This window comes from Macaca fascicularis, chromosome 15 (assembly GCF_037993035.2).
Source record: "Macaca fascicularis isolate 582-1 chromosome 15, T2T-MFA8v1.1".
Taxonomy (NCBI): domain Eukaryota; kingdom Metazoa; phylum Chordata; class Mammalia; order Primates; family Cercopithecidae; genus Macaca; species Macaca fascicularis.
The window spans coordinates 92342964-92365097 of NC_088389.1; the positions used below are offsets into that span (position 1 = coordinate 92342964).

Below are 22134 nucleotides of genomic sequence, written 5' to 3' on the forward strand. Positions count from 1 at the left end.
TCCCTCTACTTTACTATCCTTTAAAAGAATAAACACAGGGTGGGTGCATCGGCTCATGCCTGTAATCCCAGCAATTTGGGAGGCTGAGGCTAGAGGATCACTTGAAGCCAGGAGTTCAAGACCAGCCTGGGCAACATGGAGAGACCCCATCTCTACAAAACATAGAAAAATTAGGCAGGTGTGGTGTTGTGTGCCTGTAATCCCAGCTACTCGGGAGGGTAAAGCACGAGAATTGCTTGATGCCAGGAGGCAGAGGTTGCAGTGAGCCAAGATCATGCCACTGCACTCCAGCCTGGGTGACAGAGCAAGACCCTGTCTCAAAAAAAAAAAAAAAAACTTAAAAAATACACTCCTGTAATCTCAGCACTTTGGAATGCCAAGGCGGGCAGATCATGAGGTCAAGAGTCTGAGACCATCCTGGCCAACATGGTGAAACCCTGTCTCTACTAAAAAAAAAAATTACCTGGGCGTGGTGGTGGGCGCCTGTAATCCCAGCTACTCCGAAGGCTGAGGCAGGAGAATCGCTTGTACCTGGGAGGTGGAGGTTGCAGTGAGACGAGATAGCGCCGCTGCACTCCAGCCTGGCAACAGAGCAAGACTCTATCTCAATAATCATCATCATCATCATCATCATCATCATCATCATCATCATCGGCCATAGCTGGGCATGGTGGCTCAAGCCTGTAATCCCAGCACTTTGGGAGGCCAAGGTGGGTGGATCACCTGAGGTCAGGAGTTCGAGACCAGCCTGACCAATATGGTGAAATATGGTGAAACTTTACTAAAAATACAAAAAATTAGCCGGGTGTGGTGGCGGATGCCTGTAGTCCCAGCTATTCAGGAAGCTGAGACAGAATTGCTTGAACCTGGGAGGAGGAGGTTGCAGTGAGTGAATATCACATGACATTACACTCCAGGCTGGGCAACAGAGCGAGGGTCTGTCTCAAAAAACAAACAAAAAGGCCGGGCGCGGTGGCTCAAGCCTGTAATCCCAGCACTTTGGGAGGCCGAGCAAAACCCCATCTCTACTAAAAATACAAAATTAGCCAGGCATGGTGGTGCATGCCTGTAATACCAGCTACTTGGAAGGCTAGGCAGAAGAATTGCTTGAACCCAGGAGATGGAGGTTGCAGTGAACCAAGATCATGTCATTGCACTTCAGACTAGGCAACAAGAGCAAAACTCCATCTCAATCAATAAATAAATATTCGACACAAAAATAATTTCATCTTTGTAATGAAGAGGGTGGAGCATGGGAAGAAGGAAATCTTCCTGAACCAGTTCCAAAGACCTCATGTCGTGTGTGCATGGTAACAGCAAGTTTTTTCAGCATTTGCTCTTTTTTGTTAAAAAAACAAAACAAGGCCGGGAGCAGTGGCTCAAGCCTGTAATCCCAGCACTTTGGGAGGCTGAGCCAGGCGGATCACGAGGTCAGGAGATCAAGACCATCCTGCCTAACACGGTGAAACCCCGTCTCTACTAAAAAATACAAAAAAAAACTAGCCGGGCGAGGTGGCGGGCACCTGTAGTCCCAGCTACTCGGGAGGCTGAGGCAGGAGAATGGCGTAAACCCGGGAGGCGGAGCTTGCTGTGAGCCGAGATCTGACCACTGCACTCCAGCCTGGGCGACAGAGTGAGACTCCGTCTCAAAAAAACCAAAACCAAAAACAAAACAAAACAAAACAAAAACTCTACTCTCTGCCGATTTATGCCTTAAATAACTATTTATGAAGTATTTACAGGGTACAACTTAGTACATGTGTCAGTCTGTGGCAGATGGTGGAAGGCTAGAAAACACATTTGGTCAAGGTCAATCCTCTACACTTCAGACCACTGCAGTCTCATGGAGGAAATAAGACAGTTACATAAAATGCCATAGTGTAAAGTACAGTTTCTGGCATGCACATTTTTTTGGTGGCACAGCACAAATTAAGTATTTTTTTTATTTTTTATTTTTTTATTTTTTTGAGATGGATTTTTGCTGTGTCACCCAGCCTGGAGTGCAGTGGCGCAATCTCAGTTCACTGCAACCTCCACCTCCTGGATTCAACTGATTCTCATGCCTCAGCCACCCGAGTAGCTGGGATTACAGGCACCACCACCACACCTGGCTAATGTTTTTTGTATTTTTATTAGAGATGGCGTTTTACCATGTTGGTCAGGCTGGTCTCGAACTCCTGACCTCAAGTAATCCACCCGCCTCAGCCTCTCAAAGTGTTGGGGTTACAGGCGTGAACCACTGTGCCCAGACAGAAATTAAGTCTTACTAAGAGGCCGGGCGCAGTGGCTCACACCTGCAATCCCAGCACTTTGGGAGGTCAAGATGGGTAGATTGCCTGAAGTCAGGAGTTTGAGACCAGCCTGGCCAACATGGTGAAACCCCCTCTCTAATAAAAATGCAAAAAAATTAGCCAGGCATGGTGGCAGGCGCCTGTAATTCCAGCTACTCTGGAGGCAAAAGCAGGAGAATTGCTTGAACCTGGGAGGTGGAGGTTGCAGTGAGCCTAGATCACACCACTGCACTCCAGCCTGGGCGATAGAGCAAGACTCTATCTCAGGAAAAAAAGAGAAAAAAAAAAGAGGCATTTTACTATTTTATATTGGGTAAGTACGGAAAAGGAGGCAAACTAATTTATTTGAGTGTGTAGAGAAGAAAAAGCAAGTTTTCCTTACTTAAGGCTCATGGCTGAGACTCCTATAACAAAATACAGATTAACAAGAGAAAAGCATATACATTTATGTAATATAAGTTTTACATGATGGGGAGTTTTCCTAAGGAAATAAAGACCCAAAGAAAAGCCTGTGTACTTTTATGCATAGGGTTGAGAAAGTGGATAGTTGTGCAGAAGTATGATTGAACAAACTGGGTATGATCTCACGGTAATAAATTGGGGACATGAGATTAGCAAGACCTGTTTGTTCAGATTCTTCTTGGCAGCCCTGTATGACATTCTTTCCACCCTGATACAGGGCAGGACACCTGTCACATGAGGGTTTTCAAGGGAGATAAGAGGATGACCTTCCTAGGCTTTATGGCCTGCTTCAGAGAAGGATGAGGGAGATGTGACAGTGGCCTTCCAGTGTATGCTGTTTTCTCAACTTCCAAGGTGCTATGCTTGGGGGTTGGGTTTCCTATGCCATATCAGTGCTTACAGTATGACAAGCAGCGTGATGAGTGCTTTACAAAGCCTGCACTACGTATCAGGTAGTTTTTACTCATTTGTAAGATGAGCAATCTTCATATCTTCATTTTAGAAAGACTGACCAAAGGCCCATAGTCATACAGACAGATGGTAGAATCCGGAATTGAAACTAGTTTCCTATGCTACCATGGAGTGAAGCAAAAAAAGGAACTAAAACTAGGTCTAGGCTCGTAGGCTGGGTGTAGTGGCTCACGCCTGTAATCACAGCACTTTGAGGGGCCTAGGCGGGCATATCACCTGAGGTCAGGAGTTCAAGACCAGCCTGGCCAAGATGGTGAAACCCCATTTCTACTAAAAATACAAAAATTAGCCAGGTATGGTTGTGTGCACCTGTAACCTCGGCTACTCAGGTGGCTGCGGCACGAGAATCACTTGAACCTGGGAGATAGAGGCTTCAGTGAGCTGAGATCGGGCCACTGTATTCCAGCCTGGGCAGCAGAGTAAGACTCTGTCTCAAAAGCAAAGAACAGAAAAGAAAAAAAGAAGAGAAAAGAAACTAGGTCTAATGCTTCCTAAGACTTATTAATGTTCTTTGTTTTTATTTTTTGAAGAGTTTATTTTTTCTTTTTCTTTTTATATATATATGTTTTTTGAGACGGAGTTTTGCTCTTGTTGCCAAGGCTGGAGTGCAATGGCACGATCTCAGCTGAGCCTCTCAAGTAGCTGGGATTACAGGTGCCCGCCATCATGTCCGGCTAATTTTTGTATTTTTAGTAGAGACAGGGTTTCATCATGTTGGCCAGGCTGGTCTTGCACTCCTGATCTCAGGCAGTCCACCCGCGTTGGCCTTCCAAAATGCCGGTATTACAGACGTGAGCCACTGCTCCCGGACATGACCCTTATGAAAAAATAAACTCTTGTCCGGGCACAGTGGCTCATGCCTGTAATCCCAGCACTTTGAGGAAAAAAAAAAAAAGTCTTAAGTGTTTGTTTTAGGACACAGGTCACAGGTATGTGTGTGTGTGTGTGTGTGTGTGTGTGTGTGTGTGTGTGTGTTTTGAGAGAAGGAGTCTCGGCCAGGTGCAGTGGCTAATGCGTGTAATCCCAGCACTTTGGGAGGCTGAGGCAGGCGGATCACGAGGTTAGGAGTTTGAGACCATCCTGGCCAACATGGTGAAATCCTGTCTCTACTAAAAATACAAAAATTAGCCAGGTATGGTGGCACGTGCCTATAATCCCAGCTACTTAGGAGGCTGAGGCAGGAGAATCGCTTGCACCAGGCAGTCAGAGGTTGCAGTGAGCTGAGATCATGCCACTGCACTCCAGCCTGGCAACAGAGTGAGACTCCGTCACAAAAAACAAAAAACAAAAAAAACAGAGAGAGAGAAGGAGTCTTACTGTGTTGCTCAGGCTGGAATTCAGTGGCTCGATCTCAGCTCACTGCAACCTCCGCTTCCCGGGTTCAAGAGATTCTCCCACCTCAACTTCCTGAGTAGCCGTGACTACAGGTGTGCACCACCGTGCCTGGTTCATTTTTGTATTTTTAGTACAGACAGGGTTTTGGCACGTTGGTCAGGCTGGTCTCAAACTCCTGACCTTGTGATCCACCTGCCTTGGCTTCCCAAAGTGCTGGGATTACAGGCATGAGCCACTGCACCCTGCAGTCACACAGACTTTATTCAATACTATCTTGATAGATCTAGGGACGACTGCAATGGGATTTTGCAATGGAGAGAGAGAGAGACAGGCTCCCCCTTGTAATCCCAGCACTTTGGGAGGCAGAGGTGAGTGGATCACCTGAGATTGGGAGTTCAGGCCAGCCTGGCCAACATGGTAAACCACGTCTCTACTAAAAATACAAAAATTAGCCAGGCACAGAGGCTCACGCCTGTAATCCCAGCACTTTGGGAGGCCGAGGCAGGTGGATCACCTGAGGTCAGGAGTTCAAGACCAGCGTGACCAACATGGTATAACCCTCTCTCTACCAAAAAATACAAAAATTGGCAAGGCATGGTGGCGGGTGTTTGTAATCCCAGCTACTTGGGAGGCTGAGGTAGGAGAATCACTTGAACCTGGGAGGCAGAAGTTTCAGTGAGCCGAGATCACGCCATTGCACTCTAGCCTGGGTGAAAGAGCAAGACTCTGTCTGGAAAAAAAAAAAAAATAGCCGGGTGTGGTGGCGGGCCACTGTAATCACATTTACTTGGGAGGCTGAGGCAGGAGAATCACTTAAACCTGGTAGGTGGAGGTTGCAGTGAGCTGAGACCATGACATTGCACTCAACATTGCACTCTAGCCTGGGCAATAAGAGCGAAACTCCATCTCAAAAAAAAAAGAAAGAAGTCTTGGCTGCGCATGGTGGCTCATGCCTGTAATCCCAGTATTTTGGGAGGCTGAGGTTGGGGGATCACCTGAGGTCAGGAGTTTGCCTGAAATAATTAAGTTCCGCTTCAAATTCCCTTGTTCCTTGTAACCGCTAGTGTCCTTTCACACTGCTAAAAACAATAAGTTCTTTTTCTGTAAACAACCCTTCATGCCTTTGCCGAGCCCAAACATGCCTTCCCAGCTAATTGGTAACAGACAGTCTCTCCCTCCCCTCCTCTCTTCGCAAATTATGCTTTTATCCTATTTGGAAAAATGTAAGTCTTAGCTAATCGGGTTAACTTGGATTGTGGGTTCCAACTCCAGCCAATGGGGAGAGGACACAGAAACTGGAGCTGCGTTAGGGATAAAAATCCTTCTCTCCTTTGTTTGGTGTGTTCTTGCAATCATGACAGACGCAGGCAGCAGCCTTCTGCAGAAGTAAGTCTGCCTTGCTGAGAAACTTTCTAAATGCTGATTTTCTTTGTGGCATCGAGCACTTGTTCCTAACAAGTTAGAGACCAGCCTGGCCAACATGGTGAAACCCCGTCTCTACTAAAAATACAAAAATTAGCTGGGCGTGGTGGCAGGGTCCTGTAATCCCAGCTTCTTGGGAGGCTGAAGCAGGAGAATAACTTGAACCTGGGAGGTAGATGTTGCAGTGAGCCGAGATGGTGCCATTGCACTCCAGGCTGGGTGACAACAGCAAAACTCTGCCTCAAAAAAAAGAAATAAGTCTTGGCAGGGCACAGTGGCTTGCGCCTGTAATCCTAGCGCTTTGGGAGGCCAAGGTGGGAGGATCACTTGAAGTCAGGAGTTTGAGACCAGCCTGGCCAACATGGCGAAACCCAGCTCTACAAAAAACACAAAAATTAGCCAGGCATGGTGGCGTGTATCTTTAATCCCAGCTACTTGGGAGGCTGAGGCACGAGAATCGCTTGAACCCGGGAAGTGGAGGTTGCAGAGAGCTGCACACCAGCCGGGATGATAGAGACGCCATCTCAAAAAAAAGAAGAAAAGAAAAACCTATGGCATTTATTTATCTAATGTGAAATATAACACACATAGCAAAACTCCATAGAACAATATGAACCATAATAATTATAAAACATCACCCTCATAAACACTATTTATGTATATACCAGTTTTGTGAGCAGCCCCAAAATGCGCCCCCTCCTCCCAGGATCACACTCCATTTCTCTCCTCTAGAGGGAGGTAAACGCCACCCTGACTTTCTCACAAATTACTTTCTTGCTTCACTACACCCATTTTTTTCGGCATCTTCACTTTAATGTGCATACCTAAACAATGTGGTTTTGGTTTGACTGTTTTTTTGTTTGTTTTTTGTTTTTAATAACAAAAGACAGGGGTTTGCCATGTTGACCAGGCTGGTCCCACTCAGCCTCCCAAAGTCCTGTGATTACAGGCCTGAGCCAGTGAGCCTGGCCTGTTTTGTCTGTTTTTGAAGTTTACATATTTAGACTTATACTCTATGTATTTTCTTTATGTATTGCTCTTTCCCTGAACATTGTGATATTTATGCATGCTGTATTATTCAGCTGTAATTTGTTACTTTCTATTGATATTCTATTACATGAATACAGCACACTTTATCTCTTATGTTCATGGATAATGGGTTTCTGTTTGGGGCTATCAAGAATGTTCTTGTCCACCTATCCTGGGGCACAGGTGCTTCTCAAATATTAGTGTATATATGTATCACATAGGGATCTTGTTGAGATACAGATTCTAATTCAGATGGTCTGCTGCTGGGCCCATGGAATTATTTCCTTTGCCCAATTCTCTCTGTTGCTCAGGAATGCCTGCCTTCCTTCCCTCTCTGTTGCCCAGGCTGCAGTGCAGTGGCTCACTGCCAACTTCCACCTCCCAGGTGCGTGCCTGCCTGCCTGCCCGCCCACCCGCCTGCCTACCTGCCTTCCCTCCCTCTCTGTTGCCCAGGCTGCAGTGCAGTGGCTCACTGCCAACCTCCACCTCCCAGGTTCAAGCAGTTCTCCTTACTCAGTCTCCAGAGTAGCTAGGATTATAGAAGCCCACCACCTCACCTGGCCAGATTTTTTGTTTGTTTGTTTGTTTTTAGATGGAGTTTTGCTCTTGTTGCCCAGGCTGGAGTGCAGTGGCACCATCTCAGCTCACTGCAACCTCTGCCTCCCAGATTCAAGTGATTCTCCTGCCTCAGCCTCCCGAGTAACTGGGACTACAGGCGCCCGCCACCATGTTTGGCTAATTTTCCTATTTTTAGTAGAGATGGGGTTTCGTCATGTTGGCCAGGCTGGTCTCAAACTCCTGACCTCACGTGATCCACTTGCCTCAGTCTCCCAAAGTTCTGGGATTACAGGCATGAGCCACTGTGCCTTGCCAAGATTCTTAATATTTGTTATCCACGGGGGTAATCTTAATTTGTATTTTTGGGGGTATTTATGAGATTGCAAGGCTTTTTATATATTAGCCATTTGGAGTCTCCCTCCCCCCACCCCTTTTTTTGAGTCTTGCTCTGTCACCTAGGCTGGAGTGCAGTGGTGCTGATCATGGCTCACTGCAGTCTTGGCCTCCCAGGCTCAAGCGATCCTCCCACTTCAGCCTGTAGGCAGAACTACAGGCGTGTGCCACACTGCGCCTAATTTTTATTTATTTATTTAGAGTCAGAGTCTTGCTCTTGTCACCCAGGCTGGAGTGTAATGGCACGACCTTGGCTCACTGAAACCTCTGTCTCTTAGGTTCAGGTGATTCTCTTGTCTCAGCCTCCCAAGTAGCTGGGATTACAGGTGCCCGCCACCATACCCGGCTAATTTTCTACTAAAATAGAGATGGGGTTTTCCCATGTTGGCCAGACTGGACTCGAACTCCTGACCTCAGGTGATCCACATGCCTCGGCCTCCCAAAGTGCTGGGATTACAGGCATGAGCCACCATACCTGGCCTTGAATTTCCTCTTTTTGGAAAATGTTTGAGGTCCTCCTCCTTCCCACCTCAGTTTTCTTTGAAAAACTGTTGTGCCTTTTACCATTGTGGCAGAGGAAAAACCTTTCCTTTATCGTCTTAGGTTCCTACTACGAGGGCTTGTGAATTAAACTGACAAAAGACAGATTCATAGAAGATTAAAAGTCTATTCATATGCATAGAAGATATAATAAGACAAATCGCTAGCTTACCAAATGTTGAAAGCTGGAGTGTAAATGCCTAATTCAGAAGGTGAGAGAGAGGAGAGAAAATTTACTGAGATGAACAAATAGGTTTCTCTAGGCAGTACAAATTGTAGCAGGACGAGCTGCAGACAAAACCCCTCAGACACTTGAGTTAAAGAAGGAAGGGCTTTATTCGGCCCGAAGCTGGGCAAGACTCACATCTCAAAAACCAAGCTCCTGGCCAGGCGCGGTGGCTCAAGCCTGTAATCCCAGCACTTTGGAAGGCCGAGGCGGGTGGATCACGAGGTCAGGAGATCGAGACTATTCTGGCTAACATGGTGAAACCCCATCTCTACTAAAAATACAAAAAACTAGCCGGGCGTGGTGGCGGGCGCCTGTAGTCCCAGCTACTTGGGAGGCTGAGGCAGGAGAATGGCGTGAACCCGGGAGGCGAAGCTTGCAGTGAGCCGAGATCACGCCACTGCACTCCAGCCTGGGAGACACAGCGAGACTCCATCTCAAAAAAAAAAAAAAAGAAAAAAAAAAACCAAGCTCCCCAAGTAAGCAATTCCTGTCCCTTTTAAGAGCTTACAACTCTAACGGGGTCCGTGTGAGAGGATCCTGATCGATCGAGCAAGCAGGGGGTATGTGACTCGGAGCTGCATGCACCAGTAATAAGAACAGAACAGAACAGGACAGGGATTTTCACAGTGCTTTTCCATACAATGACTGTAATTTATAGATAACATAACCAATTACATCAGGAGTCCATCTTTAACTACCAGGCCCAGGGTATGGCGCCGGGCGGTCTGCCTGTGCATTTCATTTCTGCCTTTTAGTTTTCACTTCTTTCTTTGGAGGCAGAAATTGGGCATAAGACAATATAAGGGGTGGTCTCCTCCCTTAAAATGAGTTTTCTAGAGAACCAATGGTTGATAAGAAAGTTTGTGATGTATGGTGGCACAATTTGGGCTCACTGCAACCTCTGATGCTCTGGCTAAAGTGATCCTCTCACCTAAGCCTCCCCAGTAGCCGGGACTACAGGCATGTGCCACCATGCCCAGCTAATTTTTTGTATTTTTTTGTAGTGATGATGTAACCACCCAAGGGGTTCACCTTGCCCACTGCCTAGACAGCCGATTTCTCAAGATGGGAATTGGAATAGAAAAGGAGTAATTCACACAGTGAGAGCCAGTTGTGCTGGAGACTGGAGTTTTATTATTACTCAAATCAGTCTCCTCGAGCATTAGGGGAGCAGAGTTTTTAAGGATAACTTGGTGGGTGAAGGGAAGCCAGTGAGACAGGAGTGTCACTGGTCAACGGTGAAATCATAGGGAGTTGAAGCTGTCTCCTTGTGCTGAGTCAGTTCCTGGGTGGGAGTCCCAAGATCAGATGAGCCAGTTAATAGATCTGGGGGTGCCAGCTGATCCATCAAGTGCAGGGTCTGCAAAATATCTCAAGCACTGATCTTACAAGCAGATTAGGGAGGGTCAGAATCTTGTAGCCTCCAGGTGCAAGACTCCTAAACAGTAATTTCTAATCTTGTGACTAATGTTAGTCCCACAGAGGCTATCTAGTCCTCAGGCAAGAAGAAATCTGCTTTGGGAAAGGGCTATCATCATCTTTGTTTTAAACTAAAAACTAAGTTTCCCCCAAAGTTAGTTCAGCCTAAACCCAGGAATGAATAAGGACACCTTGGAGGTTAGAAGCAAGATTAAGTTAGAGTCGGTTAAGTTAGATCTCTTTCACTGTCTCAGTCATAATTTTGCAAATGGGGTTTTGCCATGTTGCCTAGGGTGGGCAAGTGGTCCTTTTGTCTTCCACATGGCCATGAAACTCCCCTGGAGATGGGATTTACAGTAGGTTTGGTCTGTCTTCTGGGAACAGACCCACCTCAATTTTCAGAAGTTTCTGCTTTTAGTCAGATAAGGGAAGCTACGAGAAGACCTCTTTCTGCATCAGTTTATTGTCAAATGTCTTCAGTTTAAAGTAATCTTCATGGCTGGGCACGGTGGCTCACATCTGTAATCCTAGCACTTTGGAAGGCTGAGGCAGGTGGATCACCTGCGGTCAGGAGTTCGAGAACAGCCTGGCCAACATGGCAAAACCCCATCTCTACTGAAAATACAAAAATTAGCCAGGTGTGGTGGCAGGTGCCTGTAATCCCAGCTACTCAGGAGACTGAGACAGGAGAATTGCTTGAACCTGGGAGACTGAGATTGCAGTGGGCCAAGATCGCGCCACTGCACTCTAGCCTGGGCGATGGAGCAAGACTCTGCCTCAAAAAAAAAAAAAAAAAAAACTTCACAGCAACTTTGGGTTCTGAGTAGGTCCCTATACCATCATGAAAATTTCCCAGGTATTATTTATTTGAGACAGAGTCTTGCTCTGTCGCCAGGCTGGAGTGCAGTGGCTTGATCTTGGCTCACTGCAACCTCTGCCTCCCAGGTTCAAGGGATTCTCATGCCTCAGCCTCCCAAGTAGCTGGGACTACAGCTGCCCACCACCATGCCTGGCTAATATTTTTGTATTTTTAGTAGAGATGGGGTTTCACCATGTTGGCCAGGCTGGTTTCGAACTCCTGAGCTCAAGCGATCCACCTGCCTTGGCCTCTCTAAGTGCTGGGATTACAGGCATAAGCCACCTTGCCCGGCCTGCAAATCTTTTTAATAGGAGGCAGAATTAGTATTTAAAACTAATCTATAGGCTGGGCACAGTGGCTCATGCCTGTAATCCCAGTACTTTGGGAGGCCGAGGCAGGTGGATCGCCTGAAATCAGGAGTTCGAGACCAGCCTGGCTAACATGGTGAAACCCCCTCTCTACTAAAAATACAAAAAAATTAGCCAGGCATAGTAGTGGGCACCTGTAATCCCAGCTACTCTGGAGGCTAAAGCAGGAGAATTGCTTGAACCTGGGAGGTGGAGGTTGCAGTGAGCCTAGATCACGCCATTGCACTCCAGCCTGGGCGACAGAGCAAGACCCATCTCAAAAAATCAAAACAAGCACAAAAACCTAATGTATAAAACAAATGCATAGGTGGGCACCCTTGTAGCCTCAGCTACTCTGGAGACTGAAGGAAGAGGACTGATTGAGCTTAGGAGCTCGAGGTTGTAATGGGTGATGATGACACCCATGAATAACCACTGCACTCCAGCATGAGTAACACAGCAAGACCCTGTCGCTAAATAAAAAAAAAAGAGAGAGAAAAATAAATGTAGTTATGTTTCCTTGATCATGCATAAACTGACTCGAAATAGTTGCCTCTGGGTGCATTGGGAAGTGGGCAAATGGGTTACGATTTTTCACTATAAGCTCCTGAGTGGCTGGGATAATAGGCGCCTGCCACTGCACCTGGCTAATTTTTGTATTTTTAGTAGAGACGGAGTTTCTCCATCTTGGCCAGGCTGGTCTTGAACTCCAAACCTCAGACAATCCGCACACCTCGGCCTCTCAGAGTGCTGGGATTACAGGCGTGAGCCACCCAGCCCAGCATCAAAGTCTTATCTGTACTGTTAACATAGGAATTTCGCTGTTGCACATCTGAAACGGAGACAACTTTGCTTTGAAATACTTGTGCAGCTAATAAAAACATTCTTGCGACTGGGTGTGGTAGCTCATGCTTGTAATACCAGCACTTTGGGAGGCGGGCAGACCACCTGAGGTCAGAAGTTCAAGACCAGCCTGGCCAAAATGGAGAAACCCCGGCTCTACTAAAAACACAAAAAATGAACCTGGAAAGCAGAGGCTGCGGTGATCCGAGATCACATTCCTGCACCGCAGCCTGGGTGACAGAGCAAGACTCTGTCTCAAAAGAAAAGAAAAATTATTGCTCTTGTTAGGGATACGTTTGAATTGTTGAAAATGACAGGGTAGCGAAGGGAAAAGTATGTGCTAATAAAATGGCAAGCCTAATTACCAGGGTAAATATTTTTAAGATTTTGAAGCATGTGTTTGAACAGCGCAGCTGGAGAAAATTATGTCAAATGTCTTGAGGACATGGAATGCCAAACACAAGGATCTAAAAATGGTAGTAGTGCTTTAATCCCACTGCCTTGGGACAGTGACAGAAATCAGGGACAAGAAGAAACACATTTCTTGAATTGGGCAGCTGAAAACCTAAACAAATCACTATCAAGTCCGTTTATTTGTGTGTGTACATTCAGTTATTTGTATTATTATTTGAGACGGAGTTTCGCTCTTTTTGCCCAGGCTGGAGTGCAATGGCTCAGTCTCGACTCACTGTAACCTCCGTCTCCCGGGTTCAAGCGATTCTCCTGCCTCAGCCTCCCGAATAGCTGAGATTACAGGCATGAACCACCACGCCCAACTAATCGTATTTTTAGTAGAGGTGGGGTTTCTCCATGTTGGTCAGGCTGGTCTCGAGCTCCCGACCTCAGGTGATCCGCCCACCTTGGCCTCAGGAAGTGTTCGGATTACAGGTGTGAGCCACTACGCCCGGCATTATTATTTTTTAACGAGACGGGGGTCTCACTATGTTGCCCAGGTTGGTCACGAACTCCTGGGCTCAAGCAATCCTCCTGCCTCGGCCTCCCAAGTGCCATTTGTATTTTATATACTCTTAAGGACCATGGGGCAGATACAGCACAGGTGGAAAGTCAGCTCTGAGTTAAGCCTGTTGGAGATGTAGCAACACCACGCAGAAACACAGAAAGATGGGGGGTAGGGCTGGGTGCAGGGGCTCACTCCTGTAATCCCAGCATTTTGGAAGGCCAAGGCGGGCGGATCACTTGAGACCAGTAGTTGAGACCAGCCTGGGCAACAAGGCGAAACCCCGTCTCTACCAAAAATATAAAATTAGCCGGGCACGCACCTGTAGTCCCAGCTACTCAGGAGGCTGAAGTGAGACGATCGCTTGAGCCCGGGAGGCGGAGGTTACGGTGGGCCGAGATCGCGCCACTGCACTCCAGCCTGGGTGACAGAGTGAGCCCCTGTCTCACGAAGGGAAGGGGAAGGGAAAGGGAAAGGAAGAAAGAAATGGAAGCGGTGTAGGACCGAAGGAATCTGGGACGGAAGCTCACCCCCTGGAAGGCCTAGGGAGAGAGGCGCCGGCGACGTGTCTCCACCACGCGTCACCGGCATGCGCGGTCCACACTCCAGCGCCGGCTCTCGCGAGAGCCCCGAGCAACAAACCGAATCTGCAGGTGCGCCACCCTTTGCCTGCGGCACCCTTCCTCCCGCTGTCAGGGTGATGGTCGCGATAGTTGCACCAGCAGAGGAGCGCGAAAACCTCTTGTGCTGCCTCCCAGTGACCGCCAGTTCCCGGACCACGTTCTCCCTAGGAGCCCAAGAAGGGCGGACAACCAGGCGCGCTTGGCCGGTCTCGGGAGGAAGAAGTGGCGGAAGTGGGATTTGGGAGACAATCCTGGAGTCGGTGTGCTACGCATGCGCCAATGGAAGCGGCCAGGCGGGTGGAGGCGGTGACCGCGCGCAGGCACCAGCGTCCCAGAGGCCTATCGTCTCGCGCGCAGAGCCGCGCGGTACGCGGCGTCACAGCACATCCGAGCTAGAGTCCAGTCACGTGACCCGCTCGTGGCGGTCCATGTGGGGCGTTGTAGTAGCATTTAGTGAGTCAAGCGAACCTAGCGGGCCGCAGCCCTAGATCAGTTTCTCCGTCAGATTCCATTTCCTCCAGCGGCACCTGAACCGGCGCGGCCCTCTGCGTCTTCTTGCTCCCTGGGGATGGGGCGCGTAGCCCCCTTCTTCACAGAAGGGAAAGATATTTGAGCAGGTGGAAGAAACAGGTGCCTGGGACGCTGTCCCGACGCCCACACGATGCGCTGAGACCTGAGCTTACCCTCGCGTGTCCCATCGTGCCGTGATTCTGTCGCGGCCCTATGGGGACTCTGCGCCTTTTGCGGTTTTCCTTAGTCCTGTGGCCCGAGACCTTTGCAGTCTCCCTGCCGCAATGGAGACGTCCTAGGAGGGTCTTCTGTTTCCATGTTTAGGGAAATGGAAAACCTACATAGTTTAGTAACGAATTGAAAGAGTAGTCCAAAGTCTTCCCACAAAGACGACTCCAAGCCACCATGGCTACCATAGCAAATTGAACGATATATAAGAGGAAAACATAATTCCAGTCTTAAATAGTTCCAGAATAAAAGGGGGAAGGAAGACGAAAGCGGGAAACACTTTTTAACTTTTTAATGGCCTAGCATAACCCTGATAGGAAAACCTGACAAAAAACAGCAAACGGAAGGAAAAGTGTATGCAAGTTTTGCTCATGAGTGTAGACGGAAAAATCTGTAAGCAAAATATTAGCAAAATCTAGTATTATGTGAAAGGAATAATACCATACCCAAGTTAAGTGATGTTTTGTTTTGTTTTTTTGAGATGGAGTCTTGCTCTCTCTTGAGGCTGGAGTGCAGTGGCGCGATCTCGGCTCACTGAAACCCCCACCTCCTGGGTTCAAGTGATTCTCCTGCCTCAGCCTCCCGAGTAGCTGGGATTACAGGTGTGCATCACCACGCCCGGCTAATGTTTTTGTATTTTTAGTAGAGACGGTGGAGGGGTTTCACCGTATTGGCCAGGCTGGTCTGGAACTCCTGACCTCAAGTGATCCAACCGCCTGGGCGTCCCAAAGCGGTGGAATTACAGGCGTGAGCCACCTCGTCCGACCAAATTAGGTTGTTTTAACATTAGAAGACAAATTACTGTAATTCAAGATATTAATTAATGGAGAAAATATCATCTTAGTAAATGTAGAATAAATTATTAAATTTAACACTTATTCATGATAAACACGGAAAACCAGGACTAGAAGAGAAATTAATCTTATAGAGGGTATCTGCAAAACACCATACACCAAACATCCTACTTAATGGTAAAGGATTGAAAGGGTTTATCTTTAAGAACGTGGGGCCGGGCGCGGTGGCTCAAGCCTGTAATCCCAGCACTTTGGGAGGCCGAAGCAGGCAGATCACGAGGTCAGGAGATCGAGACCATCCCTGGCTAACATGGTGAAACCCCGTCTTTACTAAAAATACAAAAAACTAGCCGGGCGTGGTAGCGGGCGCCTGTAGTCCCAGCTACTCGGAGGCTGAGGCAGGAGAATGGCGTGAACCCAGGAGGCAGAGCTTGCAGTGAGCCGAGATCGCGCCACTGCACCCGAGCCTGGGCGACCCAGCGAGACTCCATCTCAAAAAAAATAAATAAATAAAAAATAAAGAACTTGGGGCCTTTAACTCTACAGTTTCCCCCAGTTGTTGCTGATTCCATATACATAGACCATTTCAACATGTTTCTCTGTCCTGTTTCCTGCTAATTGGTATGGTTGGATTATTTTATTCCTTGAACATAGTAATCATAATTATTTTGTAATCTGTATTATGATAATTCCAGTGTCTGAATTTTTTTCAAGTTTCTTTTTTTTTTTTTTTTTTTGAGACAGAATCTCACTCTGTCACTCAGGCTAGAGTGCAGTGGTGTAATCTTGGCTCACTGCAACTTCCCTCTCCAAGGTTCAAGCAATTTTTGTGCCTCAGCCTCCTGAGTAGCTGGGACTACAGGTGTGCACCATCACAGCTGGCTAATTTTTTTTTTTTTCTTGAGACGGAGTTTTGCTCTGTTGCCCAGGCTGGAGTGCCGGAGTGCAATGGCATGAACTCGGCTGACTGCAACTTCTGCCTCCTGGGTTCAAGTGATTCTCCTACCTCTGCCTCTCAAGTAGCTGGGATTACAGGCGCCTGCCACCACACCTGGTTAATTTTTGTATTTTTAGTAGCGATGAGGTTTCACCATGTTGGCCAGGCTGGTCGTGAACTCCTGACATCAGGTGATCCACCCATCTCAGCCTCCCAAAATGCTGGGATTACAGGCGTGAGCCACCATGCCCGGCCTTTTTCAAGTTCTTTTTTTCTGCTGCCTGATGTTTATGTTGTGTATCATCCATGGTGTCTTTTCATTTTGCCCAAGCTGGACTCAATCTCCCAGGACTCAAGAGATCCTCTTTAGCTTCTCAAGTAGCTGGGACTACAGGTGCATGCCAGCACACCCATAGTGTCTTGTTTCTTTGTGTGTTTACTTTTTGTTCTTGAAAAAGTATTTATGAGAAAAAGTACTTGTGGCTTCTTTTGGAGAAGATCTTTGTTTGCTTCTGCTAGGTGCCTTGAAGCCCTTTCAGTCTGAGACTAGCTTTCATGGGTTGAAGTTCGTTGGGTCAAAGCAAATGCAGGTTACAAACATGGGCGAAAGCTGCCCAGTGACCACATCTACTCAAAGATGGGATTTTATTTATTTATTTATTTGTTGAGACAAAGTCTCACTCTTTTGCCCAATCTGGAGTGCAGTGGTGCAATCTCGGCTCACTGCAACCTCCCAGGTTCAAGCGATTCTGCTGCCTCAGCCTCCTGAATAGCTGGGACTACAGGCATGCTCCACCATGCCTGGCTAATTTTTGTATTTTTAGTACAGATGGGGTTTCATTAGTTGGCCAGGCTTGTCTTGAACTCCTGACCTCATGATCCGCCTGCCTCGGCCTCCTAACGTGTTGGGATTACAGGCGTGAGCCACCACACCCGACCAAAGATGGAATTTTAAAAATGTTCCTTGCCTCCTCCCCACTCCCATTATAGTCAATGCAAAAGCAACCTTTCCCAATGTTCTGAGATGCTGGTCCACCTTCACTCTTAGGGCATAGCCTATGGAGTCCCAACTTAATATAGAAAGGGTCATCTAGTAGCGTTTTTGCCATGGAAAGCCCTAGACATTGGATGCTGTTTCCATGGATGCTGTTTCCATGCCCTGTAAGGCTACCAAAAACAACTAGATGTTGCCTGACTGGCAGATATCCTCAGGGCAAGAGTAGCTTTTGTGCTCTTCTGTTCCATTTGCTTCTCTGGGTTCTCACATTCTCTTAGCCTTTACCCTAATAATTTTTTACTATCAACAACTTGATGTTTTGGGAAATGTGCCTTATATTTTATTCAGTATCTTTATTTTGTTTTATTTTACTTTTTTGTTTTGTTTTGAGATGGAGTCTCACTCTCTCACGCAGTCTGGAGTGCAGTGGCGCAATCTCCACTCACTGCAACCTCCGCCTCCTGGGTTCAACCGATCATGCTGCCTCAGCGTCCTGAATAGCTGGGATTATAGGTGCCCGCCACCACGCCTGGCTAATTTTTGTACTGTTAGTTGACACGAAGTTTCACCGTGTTGGCCAGGCTGGTGCTGAATTCCTGACCTCAGGTGATCTGCCCGCCTCGGCCTGCCAAAGTGCTTGGATTACAGGTGCAAGCCACCGTGCGCAGCCTGTTCAGCACCTTTAGTCATTATCATTGGGCACATTGGTTGAATAAACCAGCCTATCATAACTGGAAATAGATGTTTGACATTTCACTCATTTTCTTCAGTCTGTTTATTTTATATCTGAAGATACATTACTGAAGACTAAGTTCCTATATCTTTTTTTGGTTTTTGTTTTGTTTTTTGAGATGGAGTCTCGCTCTGTGACCCAGGCTGGGGTGCAGTGGCACGATCTCAGCTCACTGCAACCTCCGCCTCCCTGGTTCAAGCAATTTTCCTGCCTCAGCCTCCTAAGTAGCTGGAATTACAGGCACGTGCCACAACACCTGGCTGATTTTTGTATTTTTAATAGAATTGGGGTTTCACCATGTTGGTCATTGAATTTTGATAGAGAGATAGCCAAAGTCAGACTGATTTTCCTTATCTTTTTTAGTTGACACGTTCTTTTTATATGGATAGGCCATTTTTTTCAGGGTCAGACATGGAGAAGATTTACTGTAATTAGTCTCTTAGCTATTGGGTCCCTCTCCCACTAGCTAAGTAGGAAAAGAACAACCCCCAACTTCCAGGGAGAATGCAGGAAATCAGCTAATTTTTTTGTGTTCTAGTTTTCTCTGTTTTAGTGTTCACATGTGCATATACACATAGACATGATTGACGATGCAATATGGGTGATTATGGACATGCATTATTTACCATGTCCCCACTATGTGCCTTAAACTCTGCTGTGTGCTTGATTTATACCTTTGGATATAAGTTCTTGGACTTATGAAGCATATAGTCAATTAAAGAGCTAGATTTTCGAGAATAGTGAAGCAACCTATTTTTTTCTTTTTAAGAGAGGGTCTGGTTCTGTCACTTAGTCTGGAGTGCAGTGGTGCCAATCATGGCTCACTGCACCCTCGACCTCCTGGGCTCAAGTGACCCACCCGGGCCTCCCATAGTGATAGGCATGAGCCACCACACATGGCCAAGCAACTGTTATTTAATTAGAATTGTCATAAGTGCAGCCGTGACAAAGTACAGAGTGTTATAAAAGTATAAAACAGAAAGACATAACCTAATTTGGGAGATTTGGGTAGGTTTCAATGAATAAGTTACAAATTAATGAGAGAACTGAAGGAGGAACTGGCTAGGTGAAAAGTTGTGAAGTGAGCCTTGTGGGCAGAGGGAATGTAATGTGCAAAGGTCCTGAGATTGAACAGAGCTCGAAAACTTACAGGAATTGAAAAAAGGTTAGTGCTGTTGCAGCATTCTGAGCAAAGAGGAGAGTTGCCAAGATGAATCTGGCCACATCATATAGGACTTTGTGGGCAATGTTAAAGAACTGTGACATTGGCTGGGCACGGTGGCTGATGCCTGTAATCCCAGCACTTTGGGAGGCCCAGGCGGGTGGTTCACATGAGGTCAGGAGTTCGAGACTAGCCTGACCAACATGGTGAAACCCTGTCTCTACTAAAAATACAAAAAAATTAGTGGGATGTGGTGGCTCACACCTGTAGTCCCAGCTACTCAGGAGGCTGACACAGGAGAGTTGCTTGAACCCAGCAGGCAGAGGTGGTAGTGAGCTGAGATTGCGCCACTGCACTCCAGCCTGAGTGACAGAGCAGGACTCCCTCTCAGAAAAAAAAAAAAAAAAAAAAAAAAAAGGAATTGTGACCACATCATCCTGATAATATAATTATTAGAATTTTTTTTACAGTAGTAAGTTTTTTAATCCACTGAAAAATACAAGAGCACAGGCCAGGTGTGGTGGCTCATGCCTATAATCCCAACACTTTGGGAGGCCGAGGCAGGTGGATCACGAGGTCAGGAGTTTGAAACCAGCCTGACCAGCATGGTGAAACCCCATCTCTCCGAAAATACAAAAAAATTAGCCGGGCATGGTGGCGCGTGCCTATAATTCCAGCTACTCAGGAGGTTGAGCAGGAGAATTGCTTGAACCCGGGAGGCGGAGGTTGCAGTGAGCCAAGATCGTGCCACTGCACTCTAGCCTGGGTGACAGAGCTAGACACCCTCTCAAAAAAAAACAAAACAACAAAAAAAACAAGAACACAAATCTACATTTATTTATTGACTTTTCATTAGTTTAAAACCTTGAGGGGTCCAGCATCACTCGGATTCTGTGTCCAATAGCCTTAGCAGGGAGATTGCTTCGGAATTTGCCACGAATCAGGTCACTGTTTCCGTGGGCCCAAGTTACCTTCTCCCAGGTTACTCTGGTTTTGTTTGGTTTGCCGCCAGGAGTCAATGTATTGTTCTTTGCTTTGTATACATAAGTGCATCTCTTGCCCAGACAGAATTCTGTTTCATCACGGGCATAAACATCTTCAATTTTAAGAAGAGCTGTCTGCTCCCTTTGGTTCTGGAGACGCCGCTTATAGCCGGCAAAAATGACCTTGGACCACAGCTTTCCAGACATAGTTCCTTTTAGAAGTCCTGTTCCCAGCAGACCTCCACAGGAACCAAGATGGTGGGAAGAAAATTATTAGAAATTTTTTAAGCCAGGGGGAGATGTGCTCAAATTATGTTTTTTTTGGTGGTGTTTTTTTGAGATGGAGTTTTGCTCCTGTTGTCCAGTCTGGAGTGCAATGGTGCAGTCTCGGCTCACTGCAACCTCCTCCTCACGGGTTCAAGCGATTCTCCTGCTTCAGCCTCCCAAGTAGCTGGGATTATAGTCATGCACCACCATGCCAAGCTAATTTTGTATTTTTAGTAGAAGTGGGGTTTCTCCATGTCGAACTCCTGACCTCAAGTGATCCACCCACCTCAGCCTCCCAAAGTGCTAGGATTACAGGCATGAACCACAGTGCCCAGTCAAATTTTGGTTTTTATAATGCAGTATTACTTAGCTGAAAATGGAGGATGGGCATGGGCACAAGTGGAAATGCAGACCCCAGTGAGATGACTGAGAGTCTAGCAAAAGATGAAGGCATTTGATAGTGAAGTCTAAAGAAGTGTATAGATTCACAAAGCATTTAAAATGTAGCATCAGGCCGGGCATGGTGGCTCATGACTATAATCCTAACACTTGGGGAGGCTGAGGTAGGAAGATTACCTGAGTCCATGAGTTTGAGAATAGCCTGGGCAACATAGGGAGACCCCCGTCTCTACAAAAAAATAAAAATATTAGCCAGGTGTGGTGGTGTGTGCCTGTACTCCCAGCTACCCAGGAGGCTGAGGTGAGAGGATCACTTGAGCATGGGAGGTTGAGGCTGCAGTGAGCCATGATTGTGCCACTGCACTCCAGCCTGGGTGATGCAGTGAGACCCTATTTCAAAATAAAATAAAATAAATTAAAAGGTAGGATCCTGGGAGTATGGGGATAAATTTGATATGATGAGATGATCAAGAGAGCTGCCGTACTTTTCTGAAGGAATCTAGGTTCCTCTTACTCCTCCCAGGAAAACAAAAGATTTATATTTTCTTTCTGGAATAAGGCTTTATACTATTCAGGAAGCAGAAAGTAAACATTGAAAGTTTGGTCAACATGACACATAATCTAGGCAAACATAGTTGGAGGAAAGAGGGAAATGCCTATAAAAGGAGCTAAGTAAAAGCTGTACAGCTCTGGGGGGCTTTTTGGGGGAATCAAAGGAATTAGAGGAGTTTCTGTTGAGGATCTACTTTTTGGACTCAACCCATGGCTGTGCTCCCCTGTGTCCTCTCACCCTTCCTGGGTCTCATGGGTCACCCTGGTTTCTGAGACCTAGCCTCCCATGGTCTGACCCTCACCACTGTCACCTACATCCCCTTTGTGAACCTTGGGATTGAGGTCTATCTACTTTCAGCCTCTGAGGCCAAACCACAGTGCCTCTTGTGTTTCCTGGTTAATAGCTATCAGTTATTGAACACCACACTCCATACCATCCGCTTTACTCTGCATGGAAGCTATCCCATATCACGTTTAATCCTTCTAACAACTTTGAGGAAGATTTATTATCATTCTGCATTTTAAGATGAGGAAATGTGGAAAAATGAAGGTCAAGGAGTTTAAATGTCTGGCCCAAGTTAATAATTCCTGTAATTGGCAGATCTGAGATTCCAACGCTGATCCACCCCACTCCACAGCCCTGACTTTACAGGGTACTGTGTCTGGTTTATCCTCTCTGCTTCACCTCAATCTTAACTCTGCCTAAGATTTGTGAGCCTGTCTGGAAACATCACTTGAATTTCTGATCATTTCGTTTGCCTGGCAGTGTTGAGAAGTGGGGCCTATAAGAAGT

General features: G+C 46.8%; 1 long non-coding RNA gene and 1 pseudogene across 8 annotated transcripts in view; both read right to left on the reverse strand.

Annotated features, from left to right (window-relative positions):
• LOC123569226 (uncharacterized) overlaps positions 1 to 14043 on the reverse strand; it is a 57729-nt gene extending 43686 nt beyond the window's left edge. For all 8 annotated transcript variants that reach the window (XR_012424708.1, XR_010581576.1, XR_012424707.1 and 5 more), the window contains exons 1-2: positions 13687 to 14043; positions 464 to 581 (exon numbers count right to left, since the gene is read on the reverse strand). This is a non-coding gene — a long non-coding RNA (uncharacterized lncRNA). The remainder of the gene's footprint in view (positions 1 to 463; positions 582 to 13686) is intronic.
• Positions 14044 to 19953: 5910 nt separating this feature from the next.
• On the reverse strand, positions 19954 to 20463 carry LOC141406885 (large ribosomal subunit protein eL33 pseudogene; annotated as a pseudogene).
• Positions 20464 to 22134: the final 1671 nt, after the last annotated feature.